This window comes from Rhinopithecus bieti, unplaced genomic scaffold (genome assembly GCF_001698545.2).
Source record: "Rhinopithecus bieti isolate Rb0 unplaced genomic scaffold, ASM169854v2 scaffold_41853, whole genome shotgun sequence".
Lineage (NCBI taxonomy): Eukaryota > Metazoa > Chordata > Mammalia > Primates > Cercopithecidae > Rhinopithecus > Rhinopithecus bieti.
The window spans coordinates 403326-411009 of NW_016817744.1; positions in this window are offsets into that span (position 1 = coordinate 403326).

Sequence of the window (7684 nt, forward strand, 5' to 3'; positions counted from 1 at the left end):
GCTCTCCAGATAAAGAATAAAAGAAAAGCTCAACCTCTCCACCCAGAGGCTAGCCCTCCCTCCCAGGGATGTGGAGGCGCTGTAGCAATCACAAATGCAGGCTGCTGGATAGTATCTGATCTGGCTACTCTTGGAAAACAAAATCCTGGGGTTATAAAGCAGCCCTGAGTAGCATTAGAAAAGACAAGCTAAAAAAGGAAGCAGACTAGCCCCTGCTTGCAGAAGACAAATCCATCTGTAGTCTGCCTGGGGATATATGGGTCAGAACTGCCAAGCAGAGCAAACCATTGGAAAGTATTGTTTAGGTTTGAAAAGATGAGTAGAAAGAGAAAAATGACTGCTCTATAAGTGGAGGTTAAGAAAGAAATGGGAATGGAAGCCCCAGTGTTCCACTTCTCAGTTACTCCAAAGGCACATGACTCGTTCTTCACAGAATAGTGCCAAACAGAGCTGGGTGATTTGTAATTAAGCTCACAGACTAAAGAGTGAGTCTTGTAAACATCCAGTGATGCCGCTGACTTCCCCCCAGAGGGTTGAGACTTTGCTGCACCAGCATCCACATAATAACATTATATTTCATTTTTAAATAAGATGTACATGAATGTTCACTTGTGCCCAATTACAGTAATGCATGATTTACATAAAATTAACTCTCCTGCTTAATTACAGTCACACAGGGATTAAGGGAGAAGGGGCTTTTGCTTTGTAAACAGTACATGCTTTAACACTTAGCCTCTCCCTGAAGTAACTAGTCCAATCATAAATGAAAATGAGTTCTTTAGTCATTGAGATTTGCCATATATTTTTATGGATCAGGATAATGTGTAAACTGAGTCAGGACTATGTGTAAACTTCCATCAGAATTACGTGTAAAGTGAGTCACCAGAGTTTTTATCTAGTTAGAGCAAAGGAATCCAATTCTTTTGAAATGTGAATGTATACACTGGACTGCTTTGTAGCAAAGATCTAGGGTTTTGAAGTTTGGCATACAGTGTGGAGTTTAACCTTCTGGGTAAGGAATCTGCAAAGGGCAGGAGAATGACTCTCCAGTTTTCCAGAAGCAGCAAAGAAAATGCTTTCTTTAAAGGGCAATCCAAAGCTGCTTTGACAACAAGATGATTAAAGGCTGCCCCTTCTCTCATCTTACATCTGTCACTTTTCTGCATCCTGCTTTTGTCACAAACATGAACAGAATTTTCTCTGAATAGGACTTCAGAATGCACATTAGCAGGGAATTAAAAGTGAAGTTCATTGCAAACCACACCAAAAGAATTTTTCTTTTTCTCCGCCTCTGCCAGACCAGGTGCCAGAACTGGAGTCGAAGAAAATTCATTGAGCTGGCACAATGAGAAAATGATTGAAGGCAACAGGGATTGAAGTTTCATCGTTATCAGTTCAGTGGGGACGTGAAAATGCTTCTCTAAAGGGCTGCACAAAAATACCTCAAGGGGACTGAACGCTTACTGCACTGGCTAACCACAAAAGATGGCAATTTCATTTTGCCACATCGTCAACCTTCTTTTCACCTAGTCCATAGAAGCACCAAATACCATAGGTAGGGAAAAGGCTTTGAAGGAGGGAAAGAAAACAAGATAACCTGTGGGCACCTAGGAAAAGTGTGGAAGAACACGATCTGATACTCAGAGCAGGTTGCATTTGGAAGAAAGGATTATAAATTGAACGTAAGCAAATTGGATCTTATCTTCAGAATATTGAAAAAAAATCACATTACTAACTCAGGGCCCACTACTTAACTTCCCTAGAAATACTTCTAAACACTATTCCTAATAAACTAGATACCTATAGCATACCAAGCACTTTTATAAAAGAATCATTAACCAGAAATCATTAACCAACAATTGCATTTAATGTGTACAAGCATGGTGTATAACACAAAATTATTTTACTTCGTAATCCCTGCCCACTTATTCTGCAACAAAATATTAAATGCACAGACCTTTTCAAGTCCTTAAATTTAGGAAGGCCTCTGTGGGAGAGGTTTGCAGAGGTATCTTTGGAAAGTCTGGAGATAGTGCAGGGTTACTTGGCAGTTTGGGGGGAAATTTTTCCAGTCAACTGTGTTTTCTTTCTTTCTTTCACCATTGTAAATTTTTCTGTCAGGATCTGAGGCATTAGAGAGATTAAGTTGTTGATTTTTTGTTTGTTTGTTTGTTTGCTCCTTTGAAATCAAGGTCTTTCTGTTCTCCCGAGTTATCATCTCCCTGGCACTGGCTCTTTAGCATTGTGCCCAATGCTACAAGGCATCCTTACTCTAAAATGCATGAATCAACCTTCAATTTTCCATCCTTTGATCCTTCATTGAGTTGTTGTTTCACAATATCAAAAAGTCTCAAAAGCTATGACTTGAATGGTGGCCATACTCAAAGGAACAGTATGAAAGGCTTGATCCTGAATACACAAAATCAAAATGCCTTCCATTTCACATAAAACCCTTTATTTGTCCTGATAGTAATGGAATGAAGCTGTCCTTACAGCACTGAATTTGTCTTTCTAGCTGCATTTGAAGATTTTAAGAATTGATATCATGGTTTATTGATTGTAATAATGTGTAATGTATATAAAATTATAATTTATGACTAAGGATAAAAATAGGAGCATGTATTAACCTCCTATTCATCCTTTATAGGAGTGGTATTGTTTGGGGGCACTTTCTAAATATTATTTTGCTTATATTTTACAATAATTCCCAGATATTTTATTATTTCGCCAATTTTAGGATGAAATGACATAAAGTAACAGGTAATGTTGCAAATAATGTGGCAAAGGTCACTGAGCCAGGATGAGCCACTGCCAAGATCTCAACCCAAATCAAACCAAAATCTATTCTGCTCCACCATATTACTCTGTTTTTATTATGTTCTGTTTTATACTAGAATTGAAGAAATAATATATCTTTTGAAGTTACATGTTGGCAGCCAAATTTTTATTCCAATGATGCTGCAATTGCTTCAATTATTTTGAAATTTTGCTGTGGAAATTATCCTTAGAGATAATTTATGAACCACACCAGAATGCCTGTTTTAACATATTATAAGGATGCTGTCCTTCAGTTTCTATCTTTCTGTTCTTCCCCCTTCATCATTCTCCCAATTTTAACAAACTTAACTATACACAAAGTTCTTCTTGCCTAAAGTATAATTGCCAAGGGAAAAGGCTGAACAAGATAGCTTCAGAGTCTTATAAGTGATATCATATCAGACATTGTCTTGTTCATGTACATGTTTAGTTTTTTGGGTTTTTGGGGGGGTTTTTTGGCTCTTTTCCCTCTCACACCTTTTCATGCCCAAGGAATGTTACTCTTCATGAGATCAAGAAGCCTGTCTAGTTGATACGACCCCAGTTCTAAGAACAGTTCTTGGCATTTTGTAGGTGCCCAATTAAACTTGATGAATGAATAAACGAATGAATGGATGAAACTAAAGTCATCCCCAAGCTTCTTCCAAGTTGTGTGATTTGACCGCTCTATGCCAGTCGAGAACATAACTATGCCATCATGGCATAAATCAGCAGAAGATGAATAAGATATGTTCAGTATGAAAGTTACTAATCTCTAAATGGAGCCCCAAAAGTGTAAGCTAACAGTACAGAGGCAGCTAAAAGGGCCTCAGAGTCATGTTTTCCTTTACTCTTTCTTCCTTCCAATTCTCCATAAGCCGTACCAGTTTCCCGGAAGCACCCTACTGGGGCAAAGGGTAGTATGGAGCTGGTGTGCTATAAATTATAGTCATTACAACATGTCAGCAAACCCGCAGCTGAGCTCTTTAACTCATTGCTATGAGAGCTTTCAAGGGCATTCACTTTCAGGAAGGTTTAGGAGCATCGAATGCCTTTTGCAACCCACCAGGCTTTTTAACTCACGTGAGTCTGACACCTGTTAGGTGCATTTTATCTTGCAATCTGTGTAATTAGGAGTTGTCAGATTAAAAATGATTTGCTGCCACTGAAAGGTACTCCAACTCTAAGATTCATTTGTAAATGCTGTTCTCTTTCCTTCGTCTCTCATTCTGTCCTTTCAATACTTAGCACAAAGCAGCATGAGGGAACAATATATTGTGACCACCTTGATTGCCAAAGAAAGGCACATCCTAAAGCTCATTCAGAAAAAAATCAATGATTGTCAAGTCATTATTGGAATTTTCAGATGTCATATACACATACTTACAATTATCATGATGGAAATGTGCTCTTGTTTTATTTCTTATTAATATCACTTATTTTGACCTTTACTCAAAGAAGAAAAACTTCTTAAGTGACGCTTCATGGCAGAGATCAGAGTGGCTAAAAAGTGAAAGGATATGTAGAATAAAACTCAAACACAAATCTAGACAGGAATAAAGGAACAAGGGGCATCTAGTGCTATTTCATTTGTTCAAGACACAGGCCCTGATTTTATCATTAGCCATTCATGGGAAGGGATTCAAGAAAAAAAGAAAAAAAACAAAAAGTTATCTAAGAAGCGTACTTCCAAAGCTACTGAGGTAGAAGGTGTAAAATGAACCTTTCTTTCCATGAGATCAGCCATAAATGAAAGAGATGTATTCAGAATAAATTGCCACCAGCAACGACATTCACCAACCAAGCTTTTGGTGTCATATGGAAGAGCTGAAAGGTGAAATGAGGAAAAGCCATTTTAAATTACCTAATTCTAAGGATGTGCATTTCAACCCCCACCTGATTTAAAATTTCAAATAAATAAAAGTCTGCTTGTTAATAGTTCAAATGATTAGTAGGTAGAAGACCCTGGATCTGTCAGACCCAAAATGTGCTAGAGAGAAAAAATCCATAAGATACTACTGGAAATTAAACTGTTTTTAATTGTATATGTTACTATTATATGTTTGCACATTTATTATTAAAGCTTGATTGCTCTTTCCTTCTTTGGTATAAGAAAAGTAAACTAGAAATCCAAGCAGATATCATGTTGTGTTTGTTATCTGAATTGGGTCCATTCAAATCTGTCCTGGGTCCAATGAACTATTCCAGAAAGAGGCAATGGGGACAGAACTATATTAGGGACAACAAATTCAGTGCAAGAACAACCTTAGCTAACTATAAAGGGATTTGTCAACTGCAAGGACTTCCATATTGAGTGCACGGGAATTGAGGCAGAATGTTAGCCATTCACTTTCAACTTCTGAGCAGACATTTGCTCTAAAAACAAACTGCAAGGAAATCTATGAAGCCAAGCTACCTGTGAATAATACATACTAGTTGCTGGTTCCTTTTTTGTTTGTTTGTTTGTTTTTTAGTAAATATCACCATGGTTTTCAGTTGAAATGAAGCTCTCAAAATAAACAATTTCTGACTATGGAAATCTACAATTTAGCTTTTCCTTGATTTTTTTCCATTCTTGAGTTTAGGGTTTGGGAGGCCTAGGGAAAGGAGTGATGAGGATCCAAGTGTGAAAGCACAAATACCAGGTTTGGTAAGGCGCCTGTTTTGCACAGCCTTTGAAAAGCCTCATCTGGGCACTACAATGGCCATAGCTATTATGGCCAAGGACTCCACCACACTGACATTTTGGCAGCAGGGTGTTCTGGCAGTGAAGGATAATCCTGTGTGAAGCACAATCTGCCTTGTTTTATGCTGTATTACAGAATCAGTCGCATATTCTAATCACTTTTGAAGGTAGAATATAGTTTAGGAAACAAAGAGACCCGAGGACCTGTACAATACTAACAAAAGCTTGCCAAGTAGTAAGGTGGTGGAACAAAGCCCATTGCTTAATGTTACAATCCCTGGGAGAATTGTCCACTTTTTGTGAATTACGCTAGATACACATTAGACAACCAAATTCTAGGCTTGACTCTGAGTCTATGAAGCCCTAAATAGTGTGTATCTTTAGAAACCTAGACTACCTGCTGCCCTATGTCTCATTAAAAGCCCTATGATCAACCGGATTAGACTTGCTGACCATCCTGTTGTACACTTGAAAGAGAAGAAAAGAAACAAAGAACTCTCCCTAAGGAATCCTTTACCAAAACCTTTTGTAGTACTTTTACAGTCTTCTTTACGGAGGGATAGAAATCTTTTCCCCTGACTTATGGGTGTCTTGATTTTATGAAATGTTGCTCAGATATTATAACTTAGATTGAAAAGAATCCTTCATTCATTCAGGATTAAAATGGTACCTATTTTAGTTCAGCCATCTTAGTTATAATAAAAATCAGCAACATAGTAAGACAATTACTGACAATATGATTGTGTGTGTGTATATGTGTCTTAGACCAGTCAGGCCCTACAGCTATTAAAATGCTTGTTGGGTTCAAATTACTATAAATGTCTCTGAAAGTTAACTTCCCAAAGCAAACCTCCTAAAAACGAAGAATTGTTCAGTTCTTTGAAAAATTTAAACAACACACAAAGTTCAGGATGAGAGTTCAATAGGAATGTAGATTAAAATTCGTGTAGTTACAAAGATTTAAGAAGGTTACATCAGATTTAACTATCCTAGCATTATTAATTTAATTTCTAGTCATTATGATAATACTAAGCATTTAAAATGCATTTGGTGTTTATGTAGATGGAATCACTCCTCAAAATTATAATTTTGAATTAATATGCTATTAAAAATGCCACTAGAAAGTGCTTTTATTATTCTGCCAGTGAAATAATTGTTCCCTGTTTCTTTTATAAATGAAATTTCAGCATTTAGTTTTGATCTTCTTTAGATTTTGAAAACTGTAATGTTTCTGTTTAAGAATTCTCCTTATGCTACATTAGTGCCATGTTCTTTGACAGCATAAAATATGCAAATATAGCCTTTTAATGGTGATTTTCATTTTGTTACTGTCATTTAACTGAAAAACAACTGATGATGTTTCAACTTATCACTTACAACAGTGAAGTTACTGAATTGATATTTATGTTCAGAGCAGATGACATAGAAACAAATATGTTTGAAATACCATCTGCACCATGTTGATTTCTTCCTTAAAGGCACAATAGAGTTGCTGAAGTTTAGCCTTACAGGGAACATCAGACTTGGGGGCAGTGATGACACATTACTACCTAGGAAAAATGGGTAAATGAGAGTTGCCGAATTTGGAGATAGGTTGTAGGGGAGAAGGGTGGGAAGAAGAAGGGTGGGAATGTGAAATTTACAACTTCGTAAAAATCTTTCTATCTTGGCAGCAAGAGCTCTGCCTGCTTTTTGGCCCTCCATTTCCCAGACTGCCCACTTGGCTATCTGCCTCATTGCCTACCTCTCTTTGCAGCCTCCACTCGGTGTTACACAGCTTCTCCATCTGGTGCTGGTTGCCAGCCTGCTGCTTAGGAAATCCCAGAATACTCTGCACTGAATTATGTGGGAGTGTCACCTTTCACAGATATTTGAACTGAAAGAGGCAGGCAGCTGGGTGGGAGGAAAGTTGGACAGAAGGGCCTTGCTGGAGCAACCTGCCATGCTTAGCAAGACCAGCTCTCAAAGGTAGAGCTGAAGGCTTATCTCGAGAGTTTCTAGAAATCAAATAGGGAGCTTTCCAGCATTCCAAAATGGTCAGAAAATGAAGAAAAGAACTCCCGTTAACAGGCCAGGGAATAGAGTATTGCACTGAATGAGGTTCTTCTCTTAGCTTGGCCTAGGTAAATGATGCTAGACAATTCAATAAACTCCACTCTGCCTGAATTTCCTAATACTGGGACACAGAGATCCAGTCTTCCT